Source organism: Lepus europaeus, chromosome 5, assembly GCF_033115175.1.
Source record: "Lepus europaeus isolate LE1 chromosome 5, mLepTim1.pri, whole genome shotgun sequence".
NCBI classification, from domain to species: Eukaryota; Metazoa; Chordata; class Mammalia; order Lagomorpha; family Leporidae; genus Lepus; species Lepus europaeus.
The window spans coordinates 149080684-149093630 of NC_084831.1; the positions used below are offsets into that span (position 1 = coordinate 149080684).

At 50.8% G+C, this 12947-nt stretch overlaps 1 protein-coding gene and 1 non-coding gene across 2 annotated transcripts in view; both read right to left on the reverse strand.

The window, feature by feature from the left end:
• Positions 1-12947, reverse strand: part of PTPRN2 (protein tyrosine phosphatase receptor type N2) — an 800540-nt gene that overhangs the window by 187883 nt on the left and 599710 nt on the right. The window lies entirely within an intron of this gene.
• LOC133761351 (small nucleolar RNA SNORD77) lies at positions 8843-8910 on the reverse strand. The gene has a single exon (XR_009866149.1). It is a non-coding gene; the product is annotated as a small nucleolar RNA SNORD77 (small nucleolar RNA).

Consider the following 12947-nt stretch of genomic DNA (forward strand, 5'->3'; position numbering starts at 1 on the left):
TGCCATTGCGTCCAACTGGGGAGTGAACCAGTGGCTCTCTGTAACTCTACCTTTCAAATTAATAGGTACATCTTTTCAAAAAAGCACTTATTTGAATAAAGCTATCTTTTGCTCATAAATAATCTTTTGCCCCATATACTGAACAAAAGTAAACTCACCCCCAAAACAGATCTATGGAGAAAGCACCATAGCTTCAACAAATGGCGCTGGGAACAGAGTGCATCCACATGTAAAAGAATGACTTGGCCTCATCCTATGCCATCTATCAAAACTGAGTCAGAATGGATCCATGACTTAAGCATTAGAGGTAAAATACACATTTTTAGAAGACAACATAGGGGGAAATCTTCACAACATGAATTCATCACTGACGTCTGGAATACGACACTAAAGGTGTCAGGAACAGAAGAAAACAGAGGTAAAAGGAGCTGCACCAAACATAAAATGTGGTACATCAAAAAACACTACCAAGAAAGTGAAAGAAAGCAGCCTACCAAATCAGGAAAAATCTTCAAATCGTGTGTCTGTGAAGAGATTAATATTCAGAACATACAAGGAGCTCCCCAACCCAACACTAACCACAACAATCCCAGTTCAAAGTGACAACGAATAAACATTTCTCAAAAAAAAAAAAAAAAAATATATATATATATATAACAATGACTCCGGTAAGCACTTCCCTAAAGCACTTTAGGGAAGTGCCCAGTACGATGGCTGCTATCAGGGAACAAAACCAGACAACCAGAGGAGGCGAAGAAGTTTAACCCCTTGTATGCTGCTGGTGGGCACGTAAACGGTGTAGCCACTGTGGAAGACGGTACGGCGCTTCCTCAAAAAGCCAATCTAGAGTTAGCCTGTGTTCCAGCAACCCACTTCCGGCTGCAAGTCCCAAATCACTAAAGCAAACACTTAGATATTTCTGCACCTGTTTGTAGCATTATGCACAACAGGCAGAGACAACCCAGACGGCTGCTGATGGATGGAGTCTCTCCGTACAACAGAGCATTCCCTTAAAACAAGGAAATCCTGACACAGGCGACCAGAGGGGTGAAGCCGTTACGTGGAGTGAAATAAGCCAGTGGCAAAAGGACAAATGCTGTCTGACTCCACATATCTGAGATACTTAGAAGAGCCTACTTCCTAGAGGCAAAAAGCAGGACGGGGGTGCCACGGGCAGAGGGAGAGGGGCTGGGGAGTTCGGGTTCAGCAGGGACAAGTTTCCGTTTCAAGATGAACTCCGGACCTGGATGGCAGTGACGGGTCCACAGCAGTGTGAACGCCCTTCGTCCCCCCGAGGTGTGCACCTGCAAGTCTAAGGTGCTAAACTGTAATACATAGCTTATTACACTATAAAAACGTACATAGGAGGGGAAGGCTATGGGGCATCTTGGGTGGTGCGTTACGGAGAACAGGGCTTGAGAGACCCACATACAAACCAAAATTGGGAAATGGTGAGATGGGGGAGGCCCTACAAGATCTGACCTCTGCTGACGCCCCAGCCTCTGTCCCCGGCCTCACCCCGCCATGGAGGCGGATCCTTGCTGTTGAACCCAGGTGCTCTGACGTGTGCGTGGTTGTGTCTCTGGCTGACCCCCCGAGAGTCTCCCTCTCTCCAACACTCGCAGCTTCTGCTCAGCCCATGTCCTTTCTCTCTGCTATGGGGGTCTGTGGGCTCCCATGTCACCCTACCCATCCCTGGTGGGGCCCTGACTCCATGCCAACACTGGAGCTTTTCTTTTTTTAATTTATTTTTAGTTTAGTTTTTTTGACAGGCAGAGTGGACAGTGAGAGAGAGAGAGAGACAGAGAGAAAGGTCTTCCTTTTCCGTTGGTTCACCCCCAATGGCCGCCGCGGCCGGCGCACTGTGCTGATCTGAAGCCAGGAGCCAGGTGCTTCTCCTGGTCTCCCATGCGGGTGTAGGGCCCAAGCACTTGGGCCGTCCTCCACTGCACTCCCGGGCCACAGCAGAGAGCTGGCCTGGAAGAGGGGCAATCAGGACAGAATCCAGTGCCCTGACTGGGACTAGAACCCAGGCTGCCGGCGCCACAGGCGGAGGATTAGCCTGTTGAGCCGCGGCGCTGGCCATGGAGCTTTTCTTATACTTCCCAGGGCTGCCTGGCGTGCAGCAGGTGAGCAGGTGCTTTGCCGAGAGGGCCTGGAGCGCGGTGCTCCTAGGAGGCCCAGGACAGGACACACAGAGCTCTGCCTTCCACCACAAGCCATGGTCACTCCCCAGTTCCTGTGCCCGCATTCCAGACGGTCATCCTATTGCGGTCACACTTGGCTTAGGCGTGTTACTGAGCTGTGGGACTCCTAAAGTCTGTGGGGAAGGGAACTTAGGAAAATCATAGTTGCAAAAAAATAAATAAAAAACAAGCACGGCAGCTTTGCGAAGTGATGGCTTCTGCCTGGGAGCTGGTTTTCCCGGCACCAACCGCAGCCAAGGGTCACAGCAGGTGAGCCAAGGGGGATGGCACATGGGTCCCTGTGACGGGCATCACGTGGTGTCTTTTGGTTCAGTAGACAAAACAGCTTTAAAGTTCAAGGCTCATTCAAATTGGATTTTAGAAACACAAAGTCGCAAACGTTTGCACCAAACTAAGGGATTACACTCTTATCTTACCCCAGAGAAGCTTTTGAAGAGGTGTGGGGGGTGGGGGGGGGGGAGAAAAAGGTAGCTCCAATCCTAAATTGGTCCTCAACACTTGCTTGTCTGAGGCGCTCTCCCTCGGCTGACTGCCTATTATCAAAAGGTAAAATGTCTTAGACTATTGAAAAAAGGATTTACATAAATTGCTTTCACCTGCTTCTCATACGAGGTTAATGAAATTGGAACAAAAAGGAATGAATTCCCAAGCCAGGCCAGGACCCCGCGGCCCTGAGAACACACTTCCCCAAGCGCCACGGAACCCAGGCTTGGGGCAACCCTTCTTGGTGGGAGCAGGTAACGCCATCACCACGGCTCTTCTCGTCAGTTTCCCCAGGAGACAGAGAAAACAGCCTGCCTGGCCCAGCTCCTCCTGGGGCTGAGGCATGAGGCCCCTGAGCCCTGCCACGCAGGGGCCATGCTGAGGTTGATGTCTGGCCAAGGACAACAGAATTTGGGTTGTTACCTGGTCATCTGCATCTAGGGAATAAAATTGGGAAATGAAAATAAATGGGAAGAAAGCAGAAAAGATGGAAAAGCCAATAATTATGTGCATATATTGATCTTTTTAATAGAAGCTTCATTGAATACCTTATCGAGTATTTTATGTGGCTGCTCATCTTTGAAGCTACATATATTAAAAAAAAAAAAAAAGGGGGGGGGTGTAGCGGGTAAAGCCGTCGCCTGCAGTGCTGGCATCCCATATGGGCACCGGCTGCTCCAATTCCAATCCAGCTCTCTGCTGTGGCCTGGGAAAGCAGTAGAAGATGGCCCAGTTGCTTGGGCCCCTGCACACGCCTGGGAGACCTGGAAGAAGCTCCTGGCTCCTGGCTTCGTAACAGCTCAGCTCCGGCTGTTGTGGCCAATTAGGGAATGAACCAGCGGATGGAAAACCTCTCTCTCTCTGCCTCTCTCTCTCTCTCTATAACTCTGACTTTCAAATAAATAAATAAATAAACCCCCCCCCCCCAAAAAAAAAAAAAAAAAAGAAAACATTGAAACCACAGCTTGTGGCAGCCTGGGTTGGTTTTCAGAAGCACATGGTCACTCTGTGCTGTTTCTTAGGACAGTGACCAGAGTCCACACTCTGCAGGTGGACACCCGCGGGGTCCCCGCATTGCTCCCACCCAGCAGCTCTGCCTTCAACTCTTCCTTGAATTTCCAGAAAGGTTTCTCTTTGAGGAAATGTCCCCACAGACAGAACACGAGAAGCTGTTGCTTTAACGAGTAGAAGGGACCTTTAAACACAGATACCTCCCTCTAGACTGGCGCTGCACTGGGCCCAGGGATGGCAAAAATCGAGACAGGCCCCCATGTGTGCAGCCTCCAGCCCTCTGGACAGTGGGCGTCAGCAAACATTCCCATGGCTGGCAGGAAGGATGTCATGGTCCTTCGGGGGCTGGAAAGGGTGACCTGCTCTCTGGAGGGGCTTCCGGGTCTCCACATGGCCCTCAGGGGCTGCTGGGGGGGTCACAGGGTTTGGACTCCAAGAGCCCTTGTGGCTGGAAAGGACATGGAGCGGGACCAGCGCTGTGGCATAGTGGGCTAAGCCTCTGCCTGCGGCACCCACATCCCTTATGGGCACCAGTTTGTGTCTCTACTGCTTTTTTCCAATCCTGCTCCCTGCTAATGGCTTGGGAAAGCAGTAGAAGGCTTGGGTCCCTGCACCCACATGGGAGACCCGGAAGAAGTTCCCGGCTTCGGATTGGCCCAGCTCCGGCCATAGTGGCCATTTGGGGAGTGAACCAGCAGATGGAAGACCTCTCTCTGCCTCTGCCTCTCACATAAGTAAATAAAATCTTAAAAAAAAAAATTTAAAAAAGCACACAGAGTGAGGGTGGCCTGCAAATCTCACTTGCACAGTAAGGGTGATGCCCAGGGGGGTGACAGTGTCATGGTTTTAGGGATCAGCTGTAGGCCTCGTGGGGAGAGGGAGCATGCCAGAGCAGAGGAGGTAAGGATGGTGAGAAGGTTGGCCTCTCTGTCAACCCGACTGGGCAGCCTCTGGGTGTCTGTGGGGGTGTTTGCGATGAGATCAGCATTTGGATCTGTGGACCCAGTGAGCAGCCGGCCTCCCCAGTGAGGGTGGTCCTCATCTGATCCACCCGGGAAGCAGTCAGAACCACACATCCCGAGCAGGAGAGAACTCCCTCTCTCTGCCTGAGCTGGGATATCGCCTCTCATCTTCTCACGCCCTCACACTTGCCTCCAGGGAGCCAGCGGAGCCCCTGGACTCGGGCTGGAATTCCATGAGCGGCTGTCCAGTGAGCAGAAGGCAGACGGTGGGCTTTTCAGGCTCCAAAACCTGAGCCAAGTCCTTATAAGTCTCTCCTTCTCTTGATTTGCCATCTGTCGATCAATTGATCTATAATCTATCCATCCATTCATGTATTTACTATCTATCCATCAATTATCATCTGTCTATCCATGTACCTACCTGTCATAATCTCTCATCTCCTACTGGTTCTGTTTGTCTAGAGAACCCTTGTGGGGCCAGTGCTGTGGCATAGCGGTTAAAGCCACCACCTACAGTGCCGGCATCCCATATGGGTGCCGGTTCAAGTCCTGTCTGCTCCACTTCCCACCCAGCTCTCTGCTGTGGCCTGGGAAGGCAGTGGAGGATGTCTCAAGTCCTTGGGCCCCTGCACCCACGTGGGAGACCCAGAGGAGGCTCCTGGCTCCTGGCTTTGGATTGGCACAGCTCCAGCCATTGTGACCAATTAGGGAATAAACCAGAGGATGGAAGACCTCTCTCTCTCTTTCTCTCTCTCCCGCTCTCCCTCTCCCTCTCTGCCTCTCCTTCTCTCTCTGTGTAACTCTGACTTTCAAATACATAAATAAATAAAATCTTAAAAAAAACCCCAGAGAACCCTTGTTAATGCAGACAAGTAGGAGGTGGCTGACTTCACTGAATGAGATGACAGCAGTGAGGCTGCGGCAGTGGTGAGGAGGGAGGGAGGAGAGCAGGCTGGGGTGGGACAGAAGAGGGTCCAGGATGGTCAGAACGGTTTCCGGGGCTTCCACATGCACAACTCTCGGGGTGGATGGAGATTCCAGGCTCCTGGAGAGGTGCCCCTAGGGACACCCAGGAGGGGGTGTTGAGAAGTCCCCATAGCACAGGAGGCCCTAAGTCCCTTTCTCTCTCCCCCATTCCTTTTCAGGAGAGAAAGCAATATGCTTAAAGAGACCACACCTCTCTCTTCCAAGAGGATGTGAAGCTAAAAGATAAGCATGGCCCTACATTCTTGGGGGTCAATTTTTTGGGACGATTTAGGGAAAATTGTTTTTACATCCCAACAAAAAAATGCCCATTTCAAGTAGTGGAATTCCAAGTTCAAATAAAACCTTAACCAGAGCAGGGAACAGAGCCTGGCAATTTCTGGCTTCTTGTTCTGCTACTTGTGGGGATGGGCTACACCCAGTGCAAGGCGCCAACCTCGTGTCACCGCCCGGGCCTTTGGATGGAGCAGAGCCACCACAGCCAAAGCACAGGATCCTGGACTCGAAGGCCTGCTAATCAAGAAAACTCACCTTGCATTTTACCCGCACCTGGTTTCAAAGTTCACCTTATAAACCAAACACGAATTCTGTAGTTTCTTTTAGGAACCTGGGGACCTGCCCCTTCCTCTTCTGGGAAAACAGGGTTGGGGAGCCCAGAGACAGGGCTGGAAGTGTTAAGTGGTCCAAGTTGAAAAGGACCCTGAGCTCCTGAGCACCTCTCCCTGGCCCTGTGAGAGCAACACCTGCAACGGGTGCAGGAGGAAACAAAGGTTGGGCCCTTTCTCCCTCCCTCTGCCAAGATTCACAACTGAGCTTTGCATAAGATCACTGTGGGATCCAGGCTAAGACTGCAGCCTTGTGCAGAGTGTCACAGGGGGATCACTGTGGGATCCAGGCTAAGACTGTGTAGCATTGTGCAGTGTGTTACAGAAAGATCACTCTGGGATCCAGGCTAAGACTGTACAGCTACCATAGTGTGTCACAGGGGAATCACTGTGGGATCCAGAATAAGACTGTCCAGCATTGCACAGCGTGTCACAGGGGGATCACTGTGGGATCCAGGCTAAGACTATGCAGCCACCATAGTGTGTCACAGGGGGATCACTGTGGGATCCAGGCTAAGACTGTCCAGCATTGCACAGCGTGTCACAGGGGGATCACTGTGGGATCCAGGCTAAGACTATGCAGCCACCATAGTGTGTCACAGGGGGATCACTGTGGGATCCAGGCTAAGACTGTGCAGCCACCATAGTGTGTCACAGGGGGATCACTGTGGGATCCAGGCTAAGACTGTGCAGCATTGCACAGTGTGTCACAGGGGGATCACTGTGGGATCCAGGCTAAGACTGCAGCATTGCACAGTGTGTCACAGGTGGATCACTGTGGGATCCAGGCTAAGACTATGCAGCATTGCACAGCGTGTCACAGAAAGACCACTATGGGATCCAGGCTAAGATTGTACAGCATTGCAAAGCATGTCATAGAGGGATCACTGTGGGATCCAGGCTAAGACTGTGCAGCCACCATAGTGTGTCACAGAGGGATTATTATGGGATCCAGGCTAAGACTGTGCAGGCAGCATAGTATGTCGCTGGACAGATGGATGCACCCTTGGGAGGTTCTTCATACAGGGTGCTCACGTCTCTCGCCTGCTTGGATATGAGTGGTGGTGGGAGCCACACCTCGGGCTCAGAGCACTAGGATTCCCTCCACCACCTGGTCCCCAGCTGTACTCACTTTGCTACGTCCACCCTGGTGCATCCTGCAGTTCTGCAGGCTGCGACCACATAGGTGCGACCTGGAACCCTCGTCTTCTGGCGAATGTCTGTCGTGTCTTCATAATTCTTTCTCTTTCCCTCAGTGCCTGCTCCCCTGTTTTCTGACTTCCCACCACCAATTGTAACTACTCTTAGGTAGCCGGGGAACTGGCAGTGCCACACGTGGGCTCCCCACCTCTCTAGCCTTGGGTGAGGCACCAAGTCCCCTCTGTCCGTCCTGCACAACCCCACTAGCAAGCGTCTCCCCTGGTATCTGCCCCTACCCTGTGCCCAGCCCTCCTGGGCTCTTGTCCATTGCAATGCCTCCCTCCTGACACCAGGTGAGCCCACTGGGTTATGTGAAAAATAAGACAGCAAACCTGTCTTCCTCCTCCAGCCCCCTGATGACAAAGGCAGAAGATCTGAGACCACAGAACAACGGTGTGGCCAGGCACTGTGGTGATCTGAGCCCAAACGCAATGCTTTGATGATGCCATTTGTCCTCATGGGAATACACGGAGACCCCAATTTGGTGGCCTAGGGCCTGGGATCTTTGCTGACAACAGTCCCATTTTGGAAAGGATTTGCATCTTTGTTGGGCTCATAATTGGACAGCAGGCCCGGCCCATGTGTCGCGCTCTTCAGATCTGCCTTTGTCCTTGTTTATTGTTTGCCTGATCCATCAGTCTCTGAATTATTCCAGGCTCCTACAGTAGGGTGAATTCTCTGTTCCCTTTGTTTCCATCAGTTTTGTCTCCTGTTGCTCGGAGCTCTGTCTACGCCCCATGATGAAGGGAGACGGTGCCTCTGTGCTGCCCCAGGCTGCCTTGAGACATTTCCTTTCCTATTTAGTTGAGCGTCAGCCTGAGCCACTCTCCCCTTTCTTTTATGTGTTACACATTATTTCCTCCTATGGTTGGAGACCAGCTGTCACTCTTTTCTTCCTTGGATTCATACTGTTGCCTCTTGCCTTCCCCCATTCAAGATATTTTCCAAGTTTTTCCTCCCAGATTGCAAGTCTGTCATGTTAACCTTTTGAACACAACTACCTGCCGTGGCCACATCCATATGTCTCCACTTGTGGCTACTTTGAGGCTGTCCGGTGGAATATCTTGCTGTCCTGTTTCAGTTGACCCCACCACTAAATTTACATCCTATGTACCCAGACTCCTGCAGCTACCTGTTCCCTTAGTGTGCCATGCTAATGCATGGCGTTACCAAAGCACCGCCCCCTACCCAGAAAGCTCTTGCTAACTTCATCAAGCTGTCCAACTACTTTGCACTCAAGACCTTGCTCATATAGCAACTCCTCTGCCAAGCCCAACCTGAGCTCCCCAGAAAGTTCACCAAGCCTCCTTCTTGCCGTTTATGCACCACGTACAAAGCTCTGTGACAACATGACTACACTGTACGACAACTGCTTGTTTTCCTTGTCCTGAGATACATGAAATAAACGATGGCTCTCTTCATGATTCAACCTGCTGAACAATGCAACCATCATAGTATCAACTGCTTGTGTAAGGAGTAGATGGCACAGTCACTAGAACAGTATCTGGAATATAATACAGCCTCAGCACAAAAAATTACTGAAAAGAGGAAGAAATGAATTAATCAAGGCTGGCGCTGTGGCATAGTGAGTAAAGCTGCCACCTGCAGTGCTGGCATCCCTTATGGGCACCAGTTCGAGACCCGGCTGCTCCACTTCCGATCCATCTCTCTGCTGATGGCCTGGGAAAGCAGTAGAAGAGGGCCCAAGTCCTTGGGCCCCTGTACCCATGTTGGAGACCCAGAAGAAGCTCCTGGCTCCTGGCTTCGGATCGGCGCAGCTACGGCCATTGCGGCCAATTGGGGAGTGAACAAGTGGGCGGAAGACCTCTCTCTCTCTACCTCTCCTCTCTCTTTGTAACTCTGACTTTCAAATAATTTAATCAATCTTTTTTTTTTTAAAAAGAAACGAATTAATAAGGCATACCTTGGGAAAAGGGCCATGTTCCTCCTCTTTGCACCTAGTATATAATAGACATATAGTAGCTCCACCAATGTTTGTTCCAGGAACACACAACTCAGTGTTTAAAAAAAGATTTATAGACAACTTCAGTGCCATGCCTACTGTAATGAGAGTGGTATGCCTTTATAGTAAATTTTAGCTCTTTGGATCTGTTATAGAGCAAAAGAAGAAGGCAAAGAAACAATTTCAACATCTAGCCTCAGAGATGTACAAATATTTTAACAACATCCCAGTGACTAAATGGTGATTCAGCCAAGATTGCCTGCATAACTAATACTCTATTCTTAACTCTGTTCCCATCTCACTAAAATCTGACAAGGCTCCCTTTGATCTGGAATAAAGCCATGTTCATGGGCTTGGAAATGATAACACAAGGCTAGTATGATGTCCTAGATGTGAAAGGGCCCTGGTGGTCCCAGTCCAGCCCCACCCAAGGCGTGGATGAAGAACTGGGGACCCATGGGTCAGCTGGTTACAGGAAAGCCTTCTCTAGGGCCTGGGCTTTTGACTTCCAACCCACTACTTGTCCCCAAACTGGCCTTTCACTGAGTGGATGGTGGCATGCCAGCCAGCCAAGTTGCTAAAGAGCAGCCACTCACTACTGCTACCATGAAGGAGTTACCCCCCGCCCCCACCATGAACTGTAGTCTCGATGCTGACGGCGCAGCGCGAGGCTGTGAGTGGTGCATCTGGTGGCTCCAGAGTCTTGCCATGGCCGTGGTCCTCTGGGTAATGAGGACCCTGCCTCCAACAACTGTGAGTGCCGTGTGCCTGAATCACCCTGGAACCGGCTCTAATAGGCATGGTCCTAACATTCACTTATATTCAAAATAATCCCTTACTGTTTTGCTCCCTGTGGCCCTCCAAGTTCAAGTTCAGTGCCCACACTCACAATGGGGTTGGCTATCTTGAGTAAATAGGCCTGGTCAGGCAACCTTTGCCTACATTTGGTAGGAAAATGCAGCCAATTTTTCCATTATTGAACTAAACCTGTGAGTCGTTTTGATAGCAACAATCCCATTCATTGTGCCTGTGCACAGTCAGGTGTCATTGAGGCATCACAGAGTGGCCCTGGGAGGATTCGATTTCCCTGGTGACCACCATCTTACCTGGGCTCACACTCAACTGAGTACGGATGCCTAAGGAATGTGGAGTGCACGTGAGTTGGCTTTGAAAAAAAGGTTTTGAATCTGTACCTCATAAATGATTAGGGAGTTCAACATTGCGTGTTTTAGAAGAATCATCTGGGGCTAAAAATAAGGAGAAATCTGTTATAAAAAATTACAACAGGATCTGATGACATCAAAACACTTCACATTTCAGAACACCGTTTAACTTCTGTGCTGGATTCTAAACTCTTCAGGGCAGGTGCATTTGTTTCTGTGTGCACAGTCTTAGTGCTCTTTCTTCATGGAAGATGTATAGCAACATTGGGAATGGATGAATTGCTCTGTTCATGTGTTCACCCAACCAGCAGCTGCTGAGTGCCTCCTTGGTAAACTTGGATCACAGCGACCCGGGAGGGTCTTGGATCTACCACGAGGCTGTCTCAGGGAGGGAGCTATTTTGTGTTCCTTTAGCTGAGACAGTCATTCTCCAGCTTGTGACTTACAATATGGGCCTCAGAAGAGAGAGGATCAGGCATAGCCCCACAATGGGCCCCATTCGTAGATACCTCCTCTTGAGTCCTGTGCCCTGGGAGTGGGACTTTGCCAGTGTCCTCGTTCTGCCTAGGATGGGCTGGCACCTGCTGTCCCAGTGTACCTCCTGGTACACAAGTGTCTCTGCTTGCTAACAAAATACACGACAACACTGCCCTTGTCAAATCCCACACTTTCCCTTTTCCTCCCACCGTTCAAGCAAGACAGTCTTTAGCTGGGAGACCTGTGTGTTCCAGGCTTCATTGTGGGCAGGACTCAGGGTGTAACTCCAGCTTTGCACTTTTAGAAGGCATTATGGGTTGAACTGTGTCCCCTGAGTCCATATATTAAAGCTATGGCCACCTATGTGTCTGTATTCGAGACAGGGCCTTTAACAGGCAGTTAAGGTTAAATGAGATCATAAGGCTTGGGGCCTGATCCAGTAGGATTCCTGAGTGTCCCTATAATAAGAGTGAGAGACTCCAGGGATGGCACACAAGGGGAAGAATGTATGAAGACACAACAAGAAGACAGTTGTCCCCAAATCAAGGAGAGAGGCCTTGGGAGGAACCAGCCCTGCCAACACCCTGACCCTGGACTTCCCGCCTGGAGAGAAGTGAAATGTGCACTTCCTTTGTTGAACGCACCCAGTGTGCTAGCACAGCCCAAGCTGATGCACACCGAGAGTGGGGGGCAGGGGATGGCTTTGGGAACACAGACGGCGTCCATCTTTGTGTGGGGTGACGCTCAGCTTCTTCCTCCAGGCCCCTCCAGGGCGTGCCACTTGCCTGGCTTCTATGTATTTACTTTTGTGTGCACACTGCGCTGTGCATCTACGCTTTGCGTTCTTCCCCTCCTTTTTCAAAAATACCACACAGGACAGAACGATGCCCGTGCCAGCCCGGACGCGCACTGGTTTTGGAGTCAAGGGCTAACAGTTTCCCTCTACAAATGAGGCGCTCCTCTCTGTCCTGGCGAGATGAGGAAATGACATTTTTAAAGGGTAGAATAAATTTGCTCCTGCGTCTGCTGCCCTTTGCAGAGGCTTCGTGGGGGCTCCCAGGGCAACGCATCTTCTAGACGAGAAGAAGCCGTCGCAGGGATCACACCGGGCGTCTTGGATAAACATAAGTGAACTACGTCCTAGGTTCCAGCTGGATTTATTTCACACACTCATTTACAAAGTTAATTTGACAAGTATTTCACGGAGCCTTAGCACACATTCTAAGACGCGCGCTGATTTTATCTTGGCGTCTGGCCCCTTCAGCAGGTGACCTGGCAGAGGTCTCCCGTGTGGAAGGCCCCGAGTGGTCCCCAGGTTAAGGCCAAGCACCTAGCTGGCCCCTAGGAGTGCTTCTTTGCCCAAATGACTTGGTGGCTTTGTTCGCTTTACCCCAGACCTACCCCAGCATGCTCCAGGGAACTACGGAGCTCTTGAACTTGGACTACACACGTGTCATGTGTGAACCTGCACCCATGGGAGCTCAGTGGGCCTTGACAGCAGCCTCATCTCCTGGGGAACCAGGTCTTTGTGTCCTGGCCGAGAGCTCTAGGGGACAGCTGATCTTCCCTTAAGCAAAAATACCACCAGAAATCTACGAGGTCTTTTGAGCTCAGTGGGTGGCTGGGTGGGGGGAGTGAGGTGTTCCTATTCTTATTCCCTTGTCCTGAGTTCAAGCTTGGGAGTATTCTCCTATAGGAAGGAGTCTGTCTCCCCCACCTCCACCCCATCCCATACCCTCTAGGTGGTTGGGTGTGGCAAGCATTAATTAGTCTTCAGGTGCATTGGCGTAGTGCTATGTCCTGGCTGGAGAGCTGGCCACAATCCACAGGGCAAAAACACATGTGAGTCCCACATAGCTTCCTAGAACAGCACCTGACTACTGAGTGAGGAC